This window comes from Pseudomyrmex gracilis, unplaced genomic scaffold (genome assembly GCF_002006095.1).
Source record: "Pseudomyrmex gracilis isolate BER0280 unplaced genomic scaffold, ASM200609v1 scaffold_125, whole genome shotgun sequence".
Lineage (NCBI taxonomy): Eukaryota > Metazoa > Arthropoda > Insecta > Hymenoptera > Formicidae > Pseudomyrmex > Pseudomyrmex gracilis.
Genome location: NW_018020709.1, coordinates 227,140 through 251,120, shown reverse-complemented (window position 1 = coordinate 251,120; position 23,981 = coordinate 227,140). Strand labels below are relative to the sequence as shown.

Here is a 23,981-nt window from a genome sequence, read left to right as displayed (position 1 = left end):
TTTCTGTCCTGGGAAGCTGCGCCCGAAACTGGAAGGACCGGCCAGAATCCGAAGATAAGGATTCGAACTCGGAACCTCTACCCGATGCGAACTTTCAGACCGATTAATTATAGAAGGCCCGATTTAGTTCGCCGATCAACCGGATAAACTCGGTTGAAGAGGGGCCCGGAAAAAATCCTTACCACCCTCCAGGTGATGAGCGGATTCGAATTCGGAACCTCCGGGTTCGCAGCCCCTATACTCAGGCCGCGAGACCACTGGGCCGGTCTGAATGTACGATATAATAATTATAAATTGTTTTTTGGCAACTCTCTGATGTTAAATTTTCATTATAAAATACAGCAAATATATATATATATTATAAATTATAATATTATAAAATATTATAAAATATATATTATAAATTAATATTATATTATAAAATATATATATATTATAATTATAATATATAAATTATAATATTATATATTATAAAATACAGCAAATATATATCATTATAAAATATATATATATATTATAAAATACATATATATATATATATATTTGCTGTATTTTATAATGATATATATTTGCTGTATTTTATAAATATATACGCGTATATGTTTGCATGCTACATTTATAACCCGGTATAAATTGTAAATCTTTGCATAAAGAGATCTCAAATCAAATATAACTACATTTTAATGCTGAATAACGATAAGTTTATTACGCGAGCCTATACTTTCATTTCGTCACGTTTATCGCGTCGTTATTGTTTTAATTTATTCAGCACGAAAGTTGCTATAATTACCATTTTATCGGCGCGATTGTTGAACGCGCCCGTACGGACACGCAGCTCGCGTTGGAAAAAGAACGGCGATTTTCTCTTTTCCTTTTTTTTTTTTTGCTTATATTTTAAAAATACGATCCACGATCGCGATTTGGCGGGCGTCGACCATTTTGCGACTCAAGGGCGAAAGGGTATCTCAATCATTCGTGTTGTCGGCGCATTAGCCATTTTGCCGTTCGTGCTGCATCGCCATTGCCGATAGAAATCTTTTTCGGGCCACTGACTGACGAATTGTTCGTTACAATAAACTTCGATCGAATAAGAAGCTATTGTATCATATATGGCGATTTTAAAAGTTTTCGGTGATCGGTCTGTGATTTCGGCACGGCTTAATTAATATTCTTCGAAAAACTCACATTCTTGGTCAAACTCTCCCTAAACTTAATATATTACCAAGCTGATATTTGTGGAATTACAAACTTGTAAATATTTTTTTAATCTCGGGATTTTCACGACTAAACCGGATTCGGATTTAAGAAAAATGGCGATTGACAGATTTTCAAGTATTGTACAAATAATCAAAAAAAAAAACAAATATATCAAAGTTTCAAGAAAAAAATATTAGAGTTTTAATAAAAGATTCTTACAAAAAAAAGTATAATTATTAATCAGTCGCGTTTTTTAAGATTCTGATGTCAAATTGTTGATTCTCACTCACCGAAAAAATTGTATTCTTGTTTTGAGGATATCCCACTTACTTTAAGTACATTTTATACTAAAATAGGCGCCAAGAAGAGTTTCTTATTTCAAGAGGAAAATCCTCTAAATAGTAATATTGATAAGAATATATACTGATTAGAATATAAAAAGNATCTCACTATCGAAAAAGACTATATTCTTAAATTAAGAATATATTCTTAAATAAAGAATATATTCTTAATTTCAGAAGAATATCATCTAAAATCTTTAAGAAGATTTTTTAAGTATAAAATCTTCTACTTACGAGAATATAATTTTTTCGGTGCTTAAATAAGAATTTTCATTTCTAAAGTGCAATTACAAATTCGATTACTAACACACTATGTTGCAGTTTTGCAAAAGAGGATAGTGTTCTTGGTTATCATCGATAACTTCCACGATGTGTGTGTATGATATTTATAAAAGTGAAACGCGACAAAAGTTCAACAACAAGTTTGACTGCGCTGCACATTATGCCGCCGCCGTTCCGGCTCCATTACTGAAATGGCTGCCTACCTATAATAAGTGCTTCAGGTTTTTTCACCTTAGTGATCTTCGTTTGAACATCAAAAACAGATATACGCAAAAACAATACGCAGTTGCGCGACAACATATTGTATCTGCTTTCTCCTATTCGGGTGCGCAAATCAATGTGAGGTAAAATCGCGAGTTTTGACTTCCAATATTTTTTATCGCAAATGTGTCTTTTTTTTCCAGAACTTAATCAAATATTAATTACAAAAACACTTATCCGAGTCGAAATTTAGCGTCTACATTGAACCTCAATTTTTCTTTTTTTATGTAGGAGTAAGAGAGAAAGCAGATCCTACTTTGACGCTGCTATATACGTCCGAAATTTCCTTTTTCCAAAAATTGAGGTTCAATGTGGACGCTAAATTTCGACTCGGGATAATGTAATGCAACAATTACATCAAACATTCGTGCTAATATGCAGCAGTTTATCGCGCGAAACGCACAGATATTTTCTTATTTATTTCATAGAGTCGCGATGGAAATTATCGAGATGGAGAGAGCATTGTTATGCGTGACGACAGTTGTAACTCGATAACTCTTACAGTTTTTTCGATAAAACAAAACGATATGTATGTATATGCAACATACGCGTGCAAGAATAATCCTTTTCACGTATCATTTCTATGATAAATTAGTCTGAATAATATTATACACTGCTCGAATAATTGCGACACTCGACGCTATCGTGTGTACACACACACACGACGAACTATCTGTCACTTAAAAGATAAACTGTGTACAATACAAACTTGTAAACAGTATTTGCAATCTCTCTGTTTAGATAATCCGAGAAGTTGCACGGACGAAAGTTATTATACAAAATTTTTGCATTGTAAGTACACGTTGTCAATGTGCCAGAGCGATACAAACAAATATTCGTGTAAAATTAGAAATTTCTGTCTCTCGCATAAAATTCAAATGTTTTAAACGTTCGCGAAATAAAGAAAAATATTTTTCAAATGAAAAAAAAAAAAAAGAAAAGTAAAAATGTTAAATGTGTGTATTTCTTGAAAGTGTTTTATTTCGGGCGCGTTTAATGTGTGACAAAGGAGGACAGAAAATGGTCAGTTTTGGCTTTGCCTGAAACTTGAAACCAAAAAATTTATCTTTAATTTTTTCCGAAAAACAAGAAAAATGCAAACAATGGATACAAACACATTTGACCGTTATCATATCCACAAGTATTTATTTTTGATAACCTTATCATTTTTTCGGTGATTACCAATCATTTGTTTGTTTGTTACGTAAGCTTACATATGCTTTTAAAATTCCTACAAGATATGATTTTGATTTTCCGGTGCGGTGTTGAAACTTTCTATTTTCTACACGGAAAAAAAAAATGATGTTGAATCAACAGTATTAGTTTAATTGAAATACATCCTGTTGATGTAACATCAATATTATTGCGCTACACACAGCAGATAGTTGCTTTAAGAATCTGGACATTAAATTAATCGCATACGCAATTGAATGAACTATTTATTTTTGTGGCAGCCCGTGACGTCAATTTTAATTGAAGCAACTCCATTTTTTTTCTGTGTACCATCTTCCTTTATCTCGCATTTGTCTAACGCGAATAACTACACCGAAAAAATTATATTCTTGTAAGTAGAAGATTTTATACTTAAAAAATCTTCTTAAAGATTTTCGATGATATTCTTCTGAAATTAAGAATATATTCTTAATTTAAGAATATAGTCTTTTTCGATAGTGAGATATATATATGTTTTTCTATATAGAGGCTTTTTATATTCTAATCAGTATNTATTCTTATCAATATTACTATTTAGAGGATTTTCCTCTTAAAATAAGAAACTCTTCTTGGCGCCTATTTTAGTATAAAATATACTTAAAGTAAGTGGGATATATCCTCAAAACAAGAATACAATTTTTTTCGGTGTACAACTACAAGATTTAAACTTAAATATAAATTTAAATATTCAACAACATTTAACAATAATAACCGATTTTTGTGAGTTTTTAACATTGATGCGCGTGTTCGCGATTAGATTTCTTAATCTCGCTATAATTAATCCGCGAACAAATCGAAAAGCGAATTCGCAGCCGCGGCATCGTCTCGGTGTCGTTATTAACGATCACCTCTCTTGTCGCGCAAGAAGAAGCGCAACTTCGTGAAGGAAAAACTTGCTTGTTGCAATCGAAAGTTGCGTCCCGTTCGATCGTTCGAGAACGTTTAATCGCGCCGTGTGTCCGCCAAAATGTGGCTCTCTCGGCGCGTGTTTATCGTTTGTAAAGACTCGCTCTCGTACCGCGCTTCTCTTGCAAATTAAACCGCTACTATCGCGCGTATACGCGCGTTTCTCGATAAACCTGATGATGCATTTATTAACCTCAAACGGACGGTGCTGTGATAAGACCGCTCGCACGTCTGAACGCGACTGATAATAATACGCGCACCCACGATAACAAAGTGATGACAAAGACATGACGCGCGCGCGCACGCACGCAAGGCGGACTCGCGATTTCGCGAGGAATAAAACACACCGGCAAGCGAAAAAAGTCATCCCTTCGACGTTGCGACGATGTTCTCGTCTTTGCTGCATTCGCGTATGTGTGTGTGTGTGTTTAGAAAAAATAAAAAAAATTTAAAAACGTGTGTAATTTTTCACAAATGTTGTTGACGAGACAACAGTTTTCGCGGGACGCGTTCATCCGCCACGATCCCCGGCGGCTGGTTTCTCGTCGTAAAGTACGTTTTTTTCAAAACAGTCGGCCACACTCTGAAATCTCGCCTCTTTTTCGCATCGGTTTTTATATTTCGCGCTTTTATTTTCCGTACGCGAGGGCCGCGTTATTCCCTCGGCGTCGTCTCCGTCTCTCTGTCACTCCGGGATCCGGGATTGCGTCGCGCTCGCGATCACGAGCTTTCTTTCTTTTTCGACATATACGACGGGCGACTCGTTCGCCCACCAGAGCTATTACCGGGACCTACGGTCGGATCCTGATGCACCCACGTTTCCCTCCCGGCATCGTGTATTCGCGACCCGGCCACATGCGCGCGCGACCCGGTTTCCAGGAAGCGAGAAGAGGAACGCCGACGTTGTTGGACGATTAGATTGGACACACGACGGAGAGAGAGAGAGACACCCCCGGTATAATTCCTTAGAAAGGATTCGCGAGAGTCCCCGAGAATCGAGATGAAATGGGAGCTCTCTGCCGAGAGTGCAATTGCCGCGAAAAAAAAAAGGCCTTTGATTTATCGCACTTCGATTGAGACCGGCTACATAATACAAAAAAAAACACGTGGTTTTTAGATTAAAAAAAATTGCAAAATTTATCGCACGCAAAGCAATGAATTGTTGCATGAATATATAGCGGAATTATGCGCGTGACATTAAAACATTTGTTAAGCGATCCATTACGTGTGCAAAGGCGCAGCTGATGTTTCTACTTGCTATACCACGTATAGCAAGTAGGGGCACGGTTGTCGATATGTAAATTATAACAACGCTCAATGTGCATGTTGATTTGTCACTTCGCAGTCGACCCGCGCAGCAGCAAAAGGTCCGACATTAGAGAGGCGCGTAATTATACACACGCGCGCGAGAACCGTGAATTAATTTGTAAGATATAAACATCAGAGATTTTATATAAGAAACAGTTTTTTACATAAAAAAAACAAGCAAGCCCGAGTCGAAATTTAGCGTCCACATTGAATCTCAATTTTTGAAAAAAGGAAATTTCGAACGTACAGCAGCGTCAAAGTAGCATCTACTTTTTTTCTTACTCCTACTTTGAGCCTATCAGAGCCTGCAATGAGCAGTATGATCTGAGAATTGAACCCTACTTTAAAACTTTAGCAGGAAAAAAGGAAATTTCGGACGTAGATAGCAGCGTCAAAGTAGGATCTACACCGAAAAAATTATATTCTCGTAAGTAGAAGATGTGATACTTAAAAAATCTTCTTAAAGATTTTAGATGATATTCTTCTGAAATTAAAAATATATTCTTAATTTAAGAATATAGTTTTTTTCGACAGTTAGATATATATATATGTTTTTCTATAGAGGCTTTTTATATTCTAATCAGTATATATTCTTATCAATATTACTATTTAGAGGATTTTCCTCTTAAAATAAGAAACTTCTTGGCGTCTATTTTAGTATAAAATATATTTAAAGTAAGTGGGATATCCTCAAAACAAGAATACAATTTTTTCGGTGAAAATATTTGAAGTTTAATTTTCAAACACATATATTTTTAAGAAAAAATTGTATCACAAACTTATACGTAATTTTGAATATTATGGTTTGTAAATTATCTTTTTGTAATAGAAAAATATTGCACAAATAAATAATTGGTGACACAGTGCGGGAATTTTTTAAGATCTTGAAGTGACGTCAAGAGACGTAAAAGAAGTGAAAAATGCAGAAGAAGGAAAGAGCGACCATCCCTGATCATCCAAGCTGCACCCTTCAATTTTCTGAACGGCGCCACGCCTATCTCGCTTCACTTAACGGAGAACTGCATCAGCCATATTTTATCCCAACGTCGTCCCCGCACGAGATAATACAGCATTACAACGCTATCGGTCAATCCTCGATTAGTCGTAATTAACGTACGTCTTATTGCGTAATGGGAAAAGCAGCTGTCAGCGCAAATGTTTCCGATCGATTGCAATTAGGTAAAGCGTCTGCCTACGTATAATAGTATTCGCAACTATAGAACTTATATATTTTGCTAATTTGAATAAAAATTATACAAAATAAAATTAATAAAATTAATAAATAAATATACGAACAAAAACATACGGTAAAGATACTAAGAAATTCGCACAAGAGAGTTAACATGGTAACGTATATCTACGTAACTTTGTGTTCGAATTCTGTGAAAAAATTTCAAACTTGAAAAACGGCTAATAACACAGATCTACTTTATCTCTTTTGTGTGTAATAATACAAGAATGTGTAGACGCGCTCAAAAAAGGTCGAAATTATCGCAAGATTCGGATACTCCGTGACTTTACCTTAAGGCAACAGCAAAACGACTTCGCCTAATCTCAAGGACTAGTTTGCCGAAAAATTCTCGGTCGAGAGCTACTGTGGATACCAATACAATGCTGTCGGTTTTGAGACGCGTCGAAGAAGAGTCAAAGGCACGAGACTTAATTGGCGTCGGCAATCCGGTGGCGACCGAATGAGAAGAGAGAGAGAGAGAGAGAGAGAAAGAGAGAAAGAGAGAATGCAAAGAAGAGAGAAACGGTGAAGAAGAGACGAGAAAGGGGGTGAAAAAAAGAAGGACCGGGTTAGGGCGGGGGGAGGGTGGGAGAGAGGAAAGGGAATCGGAGACGGGAATAAAACCTGGAAAAACAAAAACCGGCCGGACGACGACGCTAATGCGTGCAACGGGACGACCCCAACACAAGGATCGGGTCTTTTCCTGGAAGAGCAGTTGCCCGCTCGTCGACGAAGATAATTTTTGGTCCCGCCGCGGGACTCCTTCGACGCGTCGGGAGGAGACTGTAGCGACTGTGTCTCCTCCCGGAGCCCACAAGTTTTCACCTTCCCCGCGAGATTCTGCCTCTTCTTCTTCTTCTATTCCTTACGTTCAAGTCTCTCGAAATTAGAGATCAGAATCATATAAAATCCTTTTTCGCGATATGTGTGTTTGTAAACATTTGTCTTTCACTTCTTCTTCCAGCTTCCAGCTCGCTTCTTTCTTTTTACACACTCACGAAACATTGTTTCTTATATTTCTTTTGTTCCCTTCTTTATTTCTCGCATTCGATATATTCACATACTGATTTATTGCACAATTTACTCGCTCGTGTAAAAGTTTCCCCAAGCGTATATCCTCTTTTCTCGCTTCATACAACCCTTTTCCTCAGGAACATTTCCTATCACAACCCTCCTTTTCCTATTATCTCCTCTCTTTTCTCTCTCCGAAGAGAAGACCCCGTTCCACCCATTTATCCCTCCTCCCGCGTGCGCTCCTCCAGCCTCACAACGCGCTCCGACACTTTATATCCTCTCTCCTCCGTCCCGCCATTTGCCTCGTCTCTCTCGCCTTCCGTCGGGGGAATTGCATTCCACGTCGGGGCCGCTAATGGACGACGAATGGTCGAAGGGGTGTGAGTGCACGGAAAGTGCACTCTCTCTCGCCCTTCCCGCGTCTTCCCGTCTCTTTCCTCTCCTCCTCGGTTCGCCATGAGAGAGAGAGAGAAGAAGAAAGAGAGTTAAGTCGGACGTTCTCTCTCTCTCTCTCTCTCTCTCTCTCGGAGACAACCCCCCCGCGGCCTGCGTCTCTCTCGCGGTACATATACCTGATCGCTCCGTTTATGGGTGCCGCCATGATGGAACCAACGTCCTGACGCTTCTGCGCGCATTCCGCCCGGGATATAAATTAGTGATATTTTATGAATTTTATATCGCACGTGCGCGGGTCCCTGCGCGCGCGCGCGCGAGACAGGAATCTCTTCTCCGGGGAAGAACCGCGACGGAACGCCGCCGGCTTATTGCGAGGAAGGAACACGAAAACCTCTCGCCAAGAGAGGACATATTCCATTTATTTATTTATTTGTTTTTCACCAAAAGAATCACCGTTGATGCTTAAAGGCGGTTGCGAATAAAAAAAAAAAACCAAATTCTCTTTCGCCGCAGCGAAATAATATTCTTTTATTACATAGAAAACGCGAAGAAAACGTTGATAAATACAAAAGTTTTCAGAACTGTGGTCGGTAACTTCGTCACGGCACGGAGAGCGTATATAAGATGGAATAAATACGAGCAATTACGCACATAAGCGCGGGTCCATAACGTACCTCATAAAATCGGCAAAATATATTCTCTCGCATATTTTCTCTCGTATATAATGACTCCGTCCAAGTCTCTTATTAGGAAATTAATTGCATTTATGTGATTACTTGTTTCTCTCGCGACGAAGTCTCGAGCCGTTAATTAAGCAGAATGTCCGCGGAGCGTCGCCTTGATGATATTCGATCGGATCGATCGATCGTGAGAGCGCGCGCCGCAATGCGAATATAAATAAATAATAATTCGGTAGTCGAACGTCGAATTTATGATTTGATAAAGGTTTTACGAGTGAAGGTTCGACTCGCTCGCGGACGAGGACGCGCGATGACGATGATTGTACTGCCTGTACTGCCGTACAGTTGCATCGCACAAGCGGCAATACACCGCGAGCGATCTCTCCTAACCGCGCGAGAGAGAATTCCTTAAACTTAACGTATTCGTCGAGGTATTTTCATCGTCTCGGAGAAAAGATTGCGCGCGTATGGTCAATTTATTAAGAAACAGTGCGTATTTGCGATTTGTTGAACGGCGCATATGCCCAGCCCGTTATTAAACGCGACGTTTTACGAACGATTTTGTCGAAGAAAACAAGATAGCGGTGTTGTGATAATAAAGTGCGAGAAACAATCGTCATAAAAATATAACCGAGGATTGTGCGCTTCTTTCCATTAGATGTTAATGTTCACAATCAAATTCAAGTCGAATTCTCTTTTATACACCGAAAAAAATTATATTCTTGTAAGTAGAAGATTTTATACTTAAAAAATCTTTCTTGTTTAGCTCGGGCAAGTTTGAACCTATGTGCAGGATGTTGTGCAAATAATTTTAAATCAATGTGATTAATCCAACACAGTGACGAAGCTTGACATACACACATACAATGACTTTCTAATTTTAAAACTTTGACAACGACAATTTTAATTTTAATTTACACTTCGTTTATGAAAATTCAGGAGGAATTGTTCAAATAAAGTATTCCACTGAAAATGGTTTGAATAGAATAAACCGAAACGTTTGGATTAATCACAATGATTTAAAATTATTTGCACAACATCCTGCACATAGGTTCAAACTTGCCCGAGCTAAACAAGAAAGTTTTTAATTTCGTTAAAAACCCGAATAAAACAACATCACAGATTAAAAAATCTTCTTAAAGATTTTAGATGATATTCTTCTGAAATTATTCTTTATACTCTTTATTTAAGAATATATTCTTAATTTAAGAATATAGTCTTTTTTGATAGTGAGATATATATATGTTTTTCTATAGAGGCTCTTTATATTCTAATCAGTATATATTCTTATCAATATTACTATTTAGAGGATTTTCCTCTTAAAATAAGAAACTCTTCTTGGCGCTTATTTTAGTATAAAATATACTTAAAGTAAGTGGGATATCCTCAAAACAAGAATACAATTTTTTCGGTGATAGTACATCGCGTTATCGTGTTTCATCTTGTTTTTTCTCTAAGATTTTAAAATTCTCGCGCGTAATTCCGTTTTTCGCGGGTTAACGCGGATGGACTTGTCGTCAATTTGAAGAAGTATAGGTACGTGTCTTAGGACAGAGACGGCGGAGCGTGGCCAAAAAAAAAAAAAAAGAACGCAAATGCGAAGAGTCGCGGGACTCGTGCTACGAGAATAAAAGGGCTCGGCGACACGCTCTCGTGGCGGTCTATTTTTTTTCTTTTTTCGACGGAGATTATACGAGAAGCTGCGCGCGAGATCCCCATTGGTGGGGAGAATGAGGTTTCGTATAGATCGTATCGCCGCGACAATTGGTAGCCGAGATCGTGTTCGGATAAAATAAAAATCTAGAAGACGACAGAAGGGAACAACTCCATTAGTCCTTGCTCCGACGTCGCGAGAAGACGACTTGCCGATCGCGCGAAAAAATATAATTTCTCAGCGCGAGAAGCATCGTGGATGAGGACCGTGATCCGCGATATCTAACGGAGAAAATTTCAAAACAAAAAATTAGAAAAGAAAATACAACTTCCCGAGTCGAAATTTTGCGTTTGAACCTCAATTTTTCTTTTCTTTATGTAGGAGTAAGAGAGAAAGTAGATCCTACTTTGACGCTGCTATATACGTCCGAAATTTTCTTTTTTCCTGCTAAAGTTTTAAAGTAGGGTTTAATTCTCAGATCAGACTGCTCATTGCAGGCTCTGATAGGCTCAAAATAGGCTCTGATAGGCTCAAAGTAGGAGTAAGAAAAAAAGTAGATGCTACTTTGACGCTGCTGTACGTCCGAAATTTCCTTTTTTCAAAAATTGAGGTTCAATGTGGACGCTAAATTTCGACTCGGGTTATTCGTTAATAAAAAAATTATTTGATTGCAAGGAAGATTTAATTTATTTTATTAAATATAAATCGATTAAAAGTGGTCTCTGTGCTCTCCGTTAAATTTCACATACGTATAAAATACGTAACTTTTCTCTCTCACTCTTTATCTCTTACTTTTAAAAATAACTCTCACATTTCGATCTTTTGTTTAAGCATCGAAATATTTGAAATATTTCAGTTATTTAATTTTTAGGTAAAAAACTTAAAGATAGGAGGTTCAAGTCATCATTACTCACTTGTCATTTACTTTTACATAAAAAGATAAAAACATTAAAAACAAATAAATTTCTTCTAAAAAGATACTTTTATCTCGATTTTTACCTTTCTCTCTATATATTTTAGTGTTTGCGTCTCTCGTTGTCTTATCTTTTAAAGTTATCTTTTTCTGAAAAATTCCAGTAGTAAAAAAACATCAATAAATCAATCAAAGTACATCATTTTAACATTTGAACAGCTTTTACGGTTTATCGGGATTTAAAGAGCTAAAAACAAAAACGCATCGGTCACAAAAATTAACACCAAAGTGTGGTTTCAACTAGATTAAAACAATTGTCCATTCTAGAAAAATAATATTTGTACGGCCTATCGCGAAAGCGTCAAATGTCATATAATTTATCTTGCACATTTGCGCCTTGTGTGTGTGTATGTGTGTGTGAGTAAAGTGTTTTCTTTGAAAAACGTTTCAAGAATTCACCTGAGAGAAAAGTCCGAGGTAAAAGAGATCTGTTTTAGATCCCTCGTGGAATGAAGGGCTACTGCAGATTACTTCTGCATTCTTTTCTTTCGTACGCACTTAAAGATGTATAATCGCGTCGCACACAATAAAAATCTATCAGAAACTATTCACACCGTTAAACGATGGATTAGTCAAGCCCTCCGATAAAGCCCCGAAGACTGGGATAGATTTAGTCCGTGTGGGATCATTATTTCGCTGACCAGTTTTTAAGATATTTGTTTACCCACCTAGAGAGAGAAGAAGGGACACACCTGTGATCGGCTCCCGAGAGTCGCGTCTCTTTCTCAGGTAACGCGTCCGTTCTCACTCTTCACTCTGGAAAAAAAAAAAAAAAAAAACAAATCCGAAAAGAAACGTGAAAGTAAGCAAGAAAATAAAAAGGAAACCACAAGGAGACATAATTAGATTTTCTCTTTAACATTATGAAGTTACAAACAAATATCGTGAGAATTTGTTCGTATATCTCGTTGCTTCCCGGCTTTATCGCGGGATCGAGACGCGTGCCTTCTTTACAGACGACGCACAGCACGAGATAATATTTAGAAATATGTACCAAAACGGCTACTGTTGTTGCCAACGTAAGTGGGAAAATTTCAAGGGCATTTTTATCACATAACTGATAAGATGACAATTAGTTCTTTTTTTTTTTTTTTTTTTTTTTTTGAGATATCTACACCGAAAAAATTGTATTCTTGTTTTGAGGATATCCCACTTACTTTAAGTATATTTTATACTAAAATAGGCGCCAAGAAGAGTTTCTTATTTTAAGAGGAAACTCCTTTAAATAGTAATATTGATAAGAATATATACTGATTAGAATATAAAAAGCCTCTATAGAAAAACATACATATCTCACTATCGAAAAAGACTATATTCTTAAATAAAGAATATATTCTTAATTTCAGAAGAATATCATCTAAAATCTTTAAGAAGATTTTTTAAGTATCAAATCTTCTACTTACTAGAATATAATTTTTTCGGTGCGGTGGAAAATGGATTACTTTGATGTCGTACTAAAAAGCATGACATTTCGAAAAATGTAAAAAGAACACGGGCCCCGTCGCACGCACACGTAAAGTTTTGCGATGCGTTCTTAATTGGGGCGACAATTATCTATAGTACTCGTGCTTTTATGCGCCGCTCGCGCGGTGGTCAACGTAATTGCATAAAGAGAGCCCACCGCGGCGCACGCGGTTGTGATTAATGCGAGCGACGATAGCGCGAGAATGGAGAAGCAATTTCTTTTTCTTTCTCTCTCTTTCTCTCTCTCTCTCTTGTAATGCGTCTCTCGAGAATTGCGTCCTCGCTTTGTTCATCTCCTGGGTCCGCCAGCTCTCGACGAAACTCACCTACGATAATGACGTGATTACGCTTCTCGAATTTCCAATCCGAACAGTTAATGCGCGACAAGATATTTCGAAGCAGTTTCATTTGTTTCATTCGCATTTGCTCTTCTCTCTTTTATTTACAGTGTGCAACTCGCAAACAATATAGCATGTTTTTTTCTCGCAACATAAGACAGTTAAAAATTCCAAATAGCAACAAAAAGTAGATGGAAAAAAAAAACTTTTATGTGCGTGTAAGTGTCAATAATGTTAAACATTCTAAACAATATAAAAAAAAATTATCTAAAACTTTTTAAGCTTGTTGGAAAATTAGCATTCAATTTTGGAAACCGAGTCCAACACGCGTTTAATTAGTTGATTGTTCGATATCACAGCGATTTACGGTGGAATACCATATACGCGTAATAACGAAGAGGACTTTGAAACTTTATTGCGAAACCCGCAGTTCTCCATAGCCGTAAGGTGGATAATAATGTTTGTGTTTGAATATGCGAGCGCGCTTTCGGTGAATTGCATATTGCAGATTATACAATCGTGATTTGTGTAATTCACATAGCGTAAAAGAAATGAGTATTGCGCACGTAATGTAACGACTGCAAATCGCGATGAGTTACGCGCCATGTTCTTCTTGTTTATCACCAAGTACGCGTGTTTAACGTTTATTGTAAGTAATGATATAAAAACGCTAATAATCGGCCGGCAATTGAAGTAAATCTTCTTATCGCAAAATCAATATTGTCAAAATTACTTGATTGTATCATTAATCTCTTTTGTTCTCGTCGATGTATTTTTATTAAAGTTCAGTATTTGTTGAAATTTATTCAAGATTGTTGCTTCGAAGGCTCTTGTAATTATTATCTTTCAGACACTTTAAACAAGAAATTAAAAAAAAAAAAACAAGAGCTTGTGTACTTGTAAAAACTTGTGTGATAAATTTTCTTCAAAGAAGAAGAACCGTCGAATATTGAGATAGTCGCGGAGAGATGTTATAGATAATTATCTATAATATTATAATAGATAATTATCTATAATATTGTAAAAACTTGTACTTGTATTGTATTGTACTTGTATTGTACTTGTAAAAACTTGTGTGATAAATTTTCTTCAAAGAAGAAGAACCGTCGAATATTGAGATAGTCGCGGAGAGATGTTATAGATAATTATCTATAATATTATAATAGATAATTATCTATTATAGATAATTATCTTATCTGTTATAGATAATTATATTATCTGTTACTTAGCAGCGGATGCGGATACATGTATGAAATTTCTTTTTATAATATTATAGATAATTATCTATAACATCTCTCCGCGACTATCTCAATATTCGACGGTTCTTCTTCTTTGATCGAGAGAGAAAAAGAGAGGAAGAATTCATGTTAATTTAAAAAGAAATCTCATACATGTATCCGCATCCGCTGCTAAGTAACAGATACCGAGAAGAGTGCCGCGGCGCTATACAGTTGCACATTGGCGACTTATACCAAGGATCGCGACGATCCGCGAAGTCCACGCTCGCGTTCATTATCTGCCGCGCAGGGAACTGATTTATTATAAAGTATAACGACGATAAACGCGCGGACAATAATCACGTCCCAATCGGTCGGCAATTAACCTCCGAGTTTCCAATTAACGGAGTAGCAGGCAAAACGATGACATTTCTTCGTCTCGAGAAACTCCAAGCGTCAACGATCAGTTTCTCGCTGCGCATTCACGTCGTGCGAAATTTGATTTGCAGATTTTTTGAAATATCTGTTTTCGGGAAAAAAATATAAAATTTCTTTTCTCTGAAAGAAAAAGAGAGAAAGAGAGAGAAATATGTAAAATCTACTGTCAAGATTCTCGAACAAAAAATCGAGACAATATGTATCGATAACATTAATTGCAATAACCGCGCGATAAAAAGAATATTCCGTAATCGGCGAAAAAAAAAACTGATATCAAATTGTAAAAGTGCACAACGGAGCGTGCCGCCTGGAAAAAAAAAGAAAAAAAAACTCGTTCGAAGGCGAGCTCCAAAAAAATCTCTCTCTCTCTCCGGAGAAACGTGGTGGTATACATACAATCGAAGGTAGTCCATAAGTCAGACGCACAAGGCGGTGCATCTACCCCAAAGATATCCGTGAGGAACGATCCGGCGCGCCTCCTTATCCCAGGTCCGATCTGGTCGGACATTATAGGCGCGACAAGGTGGAAGGGAGACGCCAACGCCGACCGTCGGAAGAGGAAGAAAGAAACGGTAATAAAGAGCCGAGCCCCAAAGACGAAGCGGACACGCGGAGGCGCGGTCGCGCGGCGGGGGGAAGGATAGGGGCGGGTTGTGAGGAAAGAATACTTTATGAAAATCCGATTCACCGGGTGGATATTATCGCTTGGTCACCGCCCTCTTCAACATCGAGGGTCCCGGTCTTGTGCAACGTGGGCGTCGTTCGCTCCGCCCCTGGGAGCCGGCGCGACCGAACCCAAAGAACCGCCTTCAGTACCGTGGTCGCCGATAAACTCGACGTTTCCCTTCCCCAGACTCTGGTGATGTCTGGTCCCTTTACTCCTCGGTCGGTTTTACCATCCCATCCCTTCCTGGCGTGGCTCTACGCCGATCCTACGCCGATCGAGCTCCCGCCGCTGCTGCCTCCCGCGCGGCTTCTCCCCGCGTGTCCCACGTCTTCAACAGCTGTGACTGTGGACGTGGACAGTTTCAGAGACGCAGTCACCGGCTGCACCACGTCTTGGAGGCACCACGTCCTGTGTCACCTCCTCCTGTGTACACAAACAGCTTTACGCGAGTGTGGATTCGTCAAATTTGCCGTTTGATCTCTCTGTCGCGAAAATCCCGAACGACGTCGGAAAAACGATCGTGAACGATGAATCGAACTTGGACGTCATTGATTTGAATGAACTCATCCCGGAAAAGAACTTGGAAGAGAACTTCGTTGTTGAACTTGGAAGTAATAATTTTCGAATTGGCAACTCCAATTGAGAGATAGGACAAATTGGAGTTAAAACAAGCTGGTGTTCAGTGGACAGTGAAGTATGTTTCGCAAAATTGACAGTGCCGCTTTCGAATGAAATGATGACATTACGGAGATTGTAAAAAAAGACTAGAGTGGATGAGAAGTGTGTACATATTATATTGGCCTCTGAAAAGATAAATGATCGGTGTGACTGTTTGTACAAAGCACGTAGATAAAGATTTCTAAATTGATCCGAATTGTTATCTTAGATAAAGAAAGACAAATATATATAACGAAACATATAAATTCTTCGAAAATTTCCAATTTATTTAGTTTGAAATTAAAAAAATTTTGTATCGTTCGATATCTGAATTCCTCGCGTTATCCACGCCCGTAGAAACCAAAATTCCTGTTAATTGTATCGCGTAATTAAACTCTGCAAGATTTTCTGCAAAATATTTTTTTTTTAATGTGACATCTTTCAGCGTTTTGACCGAAAACTCTTTGTGAGCGAAATGCGAATTCGTGCGAATGAACGAGGACTTCTTCGGAAAAAGAGATAATTTCTGGTACTTGTAGCGATCTTAAGGAGATTGACGGGTGGGACGCAGAACGCAGTGATTCGTCGCGGTAGTTCTCCCGAATTTTGGATTTCTGACTCGGGAAATGTGTACTCGCAAGTAAAATCCAGCAAATACAAAACTAATCTCATTGAAAGAGAGAGAGAAAGAAAGAGAAAAAGATGGTTTGCAATATGATACCTCACCGCGAGAAGATCTCGTGACACAGATCGCGCATCAAATTTTCGCGCGAGATCGCAACATTTTTGTGTGCGCGCGAGTTCGAACGTTTGATATTCCGTTTCGTCTGCGAGAGAAGAAACTCGAATCCTTTCATTAGCAAAACCGTGGAAAGAGAAGGGAAAAGTGAAAAGTGGCACGGAATCGTGCGCCACTAACAATTAGACACACACGAGAGAGAGAAGAGACTGTATAATTATACGCGCGTACGCGGGTCTCATGTCGTCGAGCGCTAACGGGAAGTCGAGCTTTTGACAGGACAAATTGCCAGAACGGGACGACGATGTCGAGCGCCGACTGATAACACGTGAGTGCAAAAACCAACGATCGATTTTTTAAATGATAAGAAAACTTTCGAACGATAAAATTACATTATACGTATGTAATTATATGCGATACACAGTCAAACGTTCTCTGGACGAAGGTAAAACATTTATATATTTTTTTTAAAGCGTAAAGTTAAATTTCATTTTATTCGCATTAATTAATTATTTTTTCAATGCGAAAAATAAGAATTACAATTTTTATCAAAGGCATTTGTTTTCTGCAACGTAAGGAATATGCAGGAACTGCGTATTTTTACGGTAGTTGTTATTTTTCGAAATACGTAAAAGAGAGAGAGGAGAGAGAGAGAGAAAGAGAGAGAGAGACGGAGCACGTGATCACAAGGTCGAATTTTAACGAAAGTTTAACGAACGATAAACTTTCAAATACCGTTTCGAGAATCTGCCTTGTATCTCCCCGAGTCGAAATTTAGCGTCTACATTGAACCCCAATTTTTGAAAAAAGGAAATTTCGGACATATAGCAGCGTCAAAGTAGCATCTACTTTTTTTCTTACTCCTACTTTGAGCTTATCAGAGCCTATTTTGAGCCTATCAGAGCCTGCAATGCGCAGTCTGATCTGAGAATTGAACCCTACTTTAAAACTTTAGCAGGAAAAAAAGGAAATTTCGGACATATAGCAGCGTCAAAGTAGGATCTACTTTCTCTCTTACTCCTACATAAAAAAAGAAGAATTGAGGTTCAATGTAGACGCTAAATTTCGACTCGGTTCGTGATCGTATAAATATTTAACATTAATTGTTTTATATGCTGACGGTTAGCATAATCGCGGGAAACGCGATTTCGACGAATCGCGCGCTTCTCCTATCGTGATCATTTTTTTTTTTTCCTTATAATTATGGGAATACAATTTGATAAGAATAACCGCTTTTTCTGCGCTTATCAAGGATGTTATTCATCGCGATAGTGTGGCATATGTATTTATACATACGGGCGTTCCTTATCTGACATTTCCACGCATTGACGTTAATTTACAACAATAATTGTGTATTCCATGAACGGTAGCTTGCGCGCGGAAATGGTAACCTTTGCTAGCGCGAATTTATAAATTTTCATCGAGTCGATATTAATCTTTTGTGATGCGTGAATTCGGATGTTTTTAACACATATTGTTCTCTCGTAATTGTGTATATACATGTATATATATATATATATCACATTATATTGCGTTCATTCTATAAACCTTTTGCTTCACAGCCTTGTGGTTTGCGTGACAAAACCGCGGTGAATTAAAAGCGGCGGTGATTAAACAGCCTAATAGCAATGTCGCACGGTCCTTGTAAATGTAAGAGCGATTCGATGTTAGCCGCCGGCCGGGGTATCAATTAATTTTCGCTCATTACTTATTCTGTTAATTATTCTGTGGAGAAATGCCGATGAAGTATAAATATTTTCACTCTTTCGATTCGATGCGTAAATGCGAATAATTGGTCTTAAGTAGCGATACGAGATATCTACAACTTATACTATTTAGCCAGATAAAAAGATATTCGCACACAATTCTCGTCAAATTTCTCATTAATTTAATCTATTTGATTTCTTAAATTATTTATTCCGAAAACCATGATCCGGACGACAACTCTCGTTTAAAAGACATCTGAAATCTTGTTGTTTTTGTTTTTTAACACTATCTGAGAAATATTAAAACACAGATTGTGGAGACACTCATTTGGTCAATCGTAAATCGTCAACGCTTATAATGATATATAAAAATGATCACGCGACAACAGCTCATCGCTTGCGTGTAAATGTAGCGCAAATAGCGTAATAAAATTCGATATAAAATTTTTGTGACTGTGTTTCGCCAATCTGTGGCCGTCGTTCCGGCATTACGCGGCGGTTCCGCGCGAGGAACAACATTTCGATGCGTTCCCTCGACGCGGTCATATATATCGATAAATCGCTTCCACATGCGCTTGCCGCATTATCGGTTTTTAACGATTATTACAGTATCGGGAATATGAAACATTTTATTGCGCGTTGTGACATTTTACCGCCGCATCTGGTGCGAGCAATAGCGACGAGTCACAGACGTCAACAGTTTCGTTATCTAGTCTGCAAGTTTCTTATCTACAACACGAAAATTAAAAACAATGAGTCTTTGTCGCACCACACATCTTTGCTGTACTTGGTGTTTTTTTTTTTTTTTTTTTTTTTTTTTTAAAACATACTAATTTTTTATGTTCAACAAAAAATCCTTACGTCATCGAGTGTGATTTGTGTCCTCACGTCGATTTGTTTGATAACAAATTAATTTAATTAAATAAACAGCAATCTAATAATATAATATTGCGAATAAATTCAACAAAATATTAGTGACAGATCCGCGCGGAGAAAATTGTGCGGAGAGCAAAATCATAATATAATAAATATGTCGATTGTAATCTCTACCACGAGATCCGCCACGCCAGACATCGAGAATTCAGCATCTGTTGCACACGAGATGCTATCCAGTGCCGCCATTGCGCCGTCTGGACGCGCGTCTCTCTCGTGGTATCTAAATTGTATTATACTACTTTTTTTTTCTCTCCAACCACAACTCTAATCTCCGATATCACTTCGGCAATCTCTCTCGCGCGTTTTGTTGTACAAAAAAATTACTTTCGGGTTCGATGTGGAAGAACGAGAGAACGATAATTGATTATCTTTTGTACAGTGTCTACGAAAAGATAAATGTGTGTAAGAAGATATGTGTGCAAAGACGGTCGGTAACTCGAAAGAATAAGCGTAAAACTGATTCTGTCGATGAGTTGAAGTCACTTACTCGCTTGTCAGCGTGTCCTGAGATATATAATTAGTTGGCGAAGCTATTGTTGTGTGCCGGCTTACACACGCACACGCACGTTATCGCTCAGCGGGAAATAGCTGTTAGATAAGGCTTGTAGTAAAAAAAAAAAAAAAAGAATGACGGTACCGGCATATTTCGATATATTCATGTGATATGCATTCATGAAGTTATCGTAAAAAAAACGTCTTAACATTGTCCCGTTTACGTCCTGATGTTTGACTATCTTTTCCCGAGACACAAACACTGTACAAAACAATAACACTTCACGACAATAAGTTAATGAAAATTGACAAATTTAAGTGAACGAGTAAGAGATTCGTTGACATTATTGTTTTTGATTTAATAAAGGTAATTATAAAAATTTCTAAACATTTTAAGCGAATGAAAGAGACTCGTTGACATTTGATTTAATAAAAATTTTTATTTAGCAAAAATAAGATAATTGTAATTTAATTTAAATTACGCGAAATTGTTATTATCATAATTATTATTTAGTCACTTAATTTTTATATCTTTAATATATAATTTTTTTCTTAAATATTATTTACTCACACGGTACGCAACATATATTGTCAACAATTTGTTTCTTTTTTTAAATAAAATATTACACAATATATTTGTCAACAATTTGTCTCTTTTTTTAAATAAAATATTACGCAATAAATTTGTCAACAATTTGTCTCTTTTTTGAAATAAAATATTACGCAATATATTTGTCAACAATTTGTCTCTTTTTTGAAATAAAATATTACGCAATATATATTGTCGACAATTTGTCTCTTTTTTGAAATAAAATATTAAAACTCATATATTGATGTTGTATATATTTATGTAAATATATACATATATTATTTGCATATCAAGAGACACGGTAGTGCCTCGCGCCATTCTAAGTAAATTTTTTTCAAAGTATTCTCTAAAAGGGTGTTCACACGTGACTTACGCGCGGCTATCGGTCGCGTCATAAAACACGATCGCCTCTCTCCCTACGATACAACGCCCTGTGTCGCTATATCGCGCAATACGTATTGTACGTACGCGCTACTTGCTGCTTTCGGTATCGGTCTCGCTCTTTTTTATCGCGAAGCTATACGCTCGCCTACGTCTCACCATCGCTCGACAAGTGTCGACGGACATGCGGGTGGAACACTTCACTTTTCACCCTTTTCAAAGTACAGTACTTTCCTGAATAACAGTCGTGGATCGCGACAATTATCAGGAGGAGGGAAGGAAGGTTCGATTGTGTTCATTTTTCTGGAACAGGCTGAAAAATCTTCTCGGTTGTTCGCGACGAAGAGAAAAAGAATCAAAAGTGCGCGGAGCGAATAAACAATTTGTCTCAAAATTGGAAAAAGAGTCGTAAATTCGTTTTACAATTGTCTCTTTTTTCTTTTTTTTTTTTTTAGTAACGGTAAGAATAAACACGCGATCGCGATTAAGGAAAAAAATTAGTTATGCGGAAAGCGCTTTGCATTTCTGTGTTAGTTCTTAAGAGTACGTACGATACGTTATATTTTTACTTAAAAAAAAAAAAAAACAAGAACAAAATGTAGAATCGAAAATTCTCGTCAATACGAGTTTATGTATTTTTGCGTTTAAATCACCTATTTTTTTTTTTCCCAAAGACATTATTCATTAATAGAGCGATAAAATTCAGCAGTCTCTCTTATCTTTACTAATGTTTCAGCAAATTCACTAATTTGCGGAATAATTTAACCGCTCTGACACACGGGCTGGTAATATACCGGTAACAATCTTCGTCGGCAATTATGCATCGTGATTTAGCTTGCAAATGGTGTCACTTGAAAATTTACTCGACCGAGCTTACCGCGGAAGACCAGAACATACACATACTATCGGCCACTTTGCGATAGGTTATCGTACTACCGGGTGCTCTCTTCGGGCGATTACTTCACATCCGCCTGAAACGCAGTCGTCCCTAATGAGCGTCTTTCTGACGACGAAGCCGGTTGTGCTTACCGTCTGTATTTCAATCTTTTTTTTTTCTTTTTTTTTTTTTGGTGAATGACTTTAAGCATTTTCACGACGTCATTTCGTGTGTTTCATATTTCAGCGCGCTCCTCTCCGCTTAAATATTTAATCAAGTATTTTTTTTAATTAACCGTGGAATTTTATTTTACATTTTTTAATCACGTAATAATTTATCTAATGTGTGATTATTTATTTTCAATCGCACGCACGCGCAATGCGAAATACATTTTAACACGTGTTAAATAATAGATGCAAATTTAATTTAAAAAATGCATCGGGAAGAGTTGCCGAGATGTTACCGAACGCACCTTTTTGTAAACCGCAATCGGAATAAAGCGAGCACGCTCTTTTTTTTTTAAGAGAAGAAGAGAAAAAAAAAGCCACTCGCGTTGATCTAAAGTGGCACTAGATCCTTTACATGCTTCGAGGATTCATGCGTTCACGCCTCGTTCGTGTGTGCGCGCGTGTGTGTGTGTGCGCGCGCGCACGGAAATACACGATTACGTGTAGGTGACTATATACCAGCCTAAAGGCGGCGTACTATGAAAGCGTTGGGTTTTTTTAGACCTAATTAGTCGCCGTTCTCTCATCCTCGTCCTTTTCTCTTCCCAACGTCGCGCGTCTCGTTTCCCAGCGGACAATCTGGATCGAACGACGACGCGCGTCGTTCTCGACGCGGTCGAAAGAGAAGCCTTTTCTAAATCTTTGTTTTTTTTTTTTTTTTTTTTTCCTGTCTTTCTCGTGAACGAGACACCTTCCGCTCGGAGACGCGCGTCGTCGTCCGCCGTAAAAGTCCTTCCACAATATCCCATCGAATTTGGAAACTTCAAAAAACTCGGGAATATATCCCGCTCGCTGCCCGAGACGGTAACGCGTGTTGTTGTAGTAACCAATCGAGAAAATCGAAACGGCGGCGATATTTTAGACTTAGTTTGCGGAAAAAAAATTACGCAATCTCTCCGACGTTAAAAATTATTATAGGACGGCATAAAATGGAATTTTCTCTCGCGGCAAAGCAGGGATACGAACGTTCAATAAAGCTTCGGAGAGAGAGAGAAAACCGTGAACTATTCTCGCCGTCACGCCGTGGAAGAGGAACAACCATAACGGCGACGATCGCGCAATCGCGCATAACCTTTCGGATAATCATACAACGCGTCCGCGTACACTCACATTTATCCTCGACGCGCGAGGCACTTTGGCGTCAACGCAGATCCATAAACCACACTCGGATGCAGGCGAGTTGCACCTTCAATGCTCCCTTACCCGACGTGCTTGCGCGAGCCTTAAATAAGCGCCGTTCGACTTCGCGCGCCTTTGCCTTTTATACAACGGGCACCGCGATCGGGCAGAAAAGTATTTGTTCCGCGCGCGCGCGTCTGTAAAAAAAAACACGTTATTGCGTTACGGCGCGCGCGCGGTGCGGACTTTACACTCATCCACAGATAAAACGTACCGAATTTAAAGCGCGTATCGCGCACGGGAAGCGAAGGAATTGTTGAAAGACGAACACGTCAGAACACGGTACGCGCTACTTTCTTCTCGTGAGATTTTGAATATTTTGTATCAATACCCGAGTCAAAATTTAGCGTCTACATTGAACCTCAATTTTTCTTTTTTTATGTAGGAGTAAGAGAGAAAGTAGATTCTACTTTGCGACGCTGCTACATGTCCGAAGTTTCCTTTTTTCCCGCTAAAGTTTTAAGGTAGGGTTCAATTCTCATATCAATCTGCGCATTGCAGGCTCTGATAGGCTCTGATAGGCTCAAAGTAGGAGTAAGAAAAAAAGTAGATGCTACTTTGACGCTGCTATACGTCCGAAATTTCTTTTTTTCCTGCTAAAGTTTTAAGGTAGGGTTCA

The 23,981-nt window shown here is 38.1% G+C and overlaps 1 protein-coding gene across 2 annotated transcripts in view; it reads left to right on the top strand.

The window, feature by feature from the left end:
• The first annotated feature begins 15,943 nt into the window (after positions 1–15,943).
• Positions 15,944–23,981, top strand: part of LOC109856604 (GATA-binding factor A-like) — a 58,159-nt gene continuing 50,121 nt past the window's right edge. For both annotated transcript variants that reach the window (XM_020432061.1, XM_020432060.1), the window contains exon 1: positions 15,944–17,303. The gene's annotated coding sequence lies outside the window, so the exon portion shown is untranslated. The remainder of the gene's footprint in view (positions 17,304–23,981) is intronic.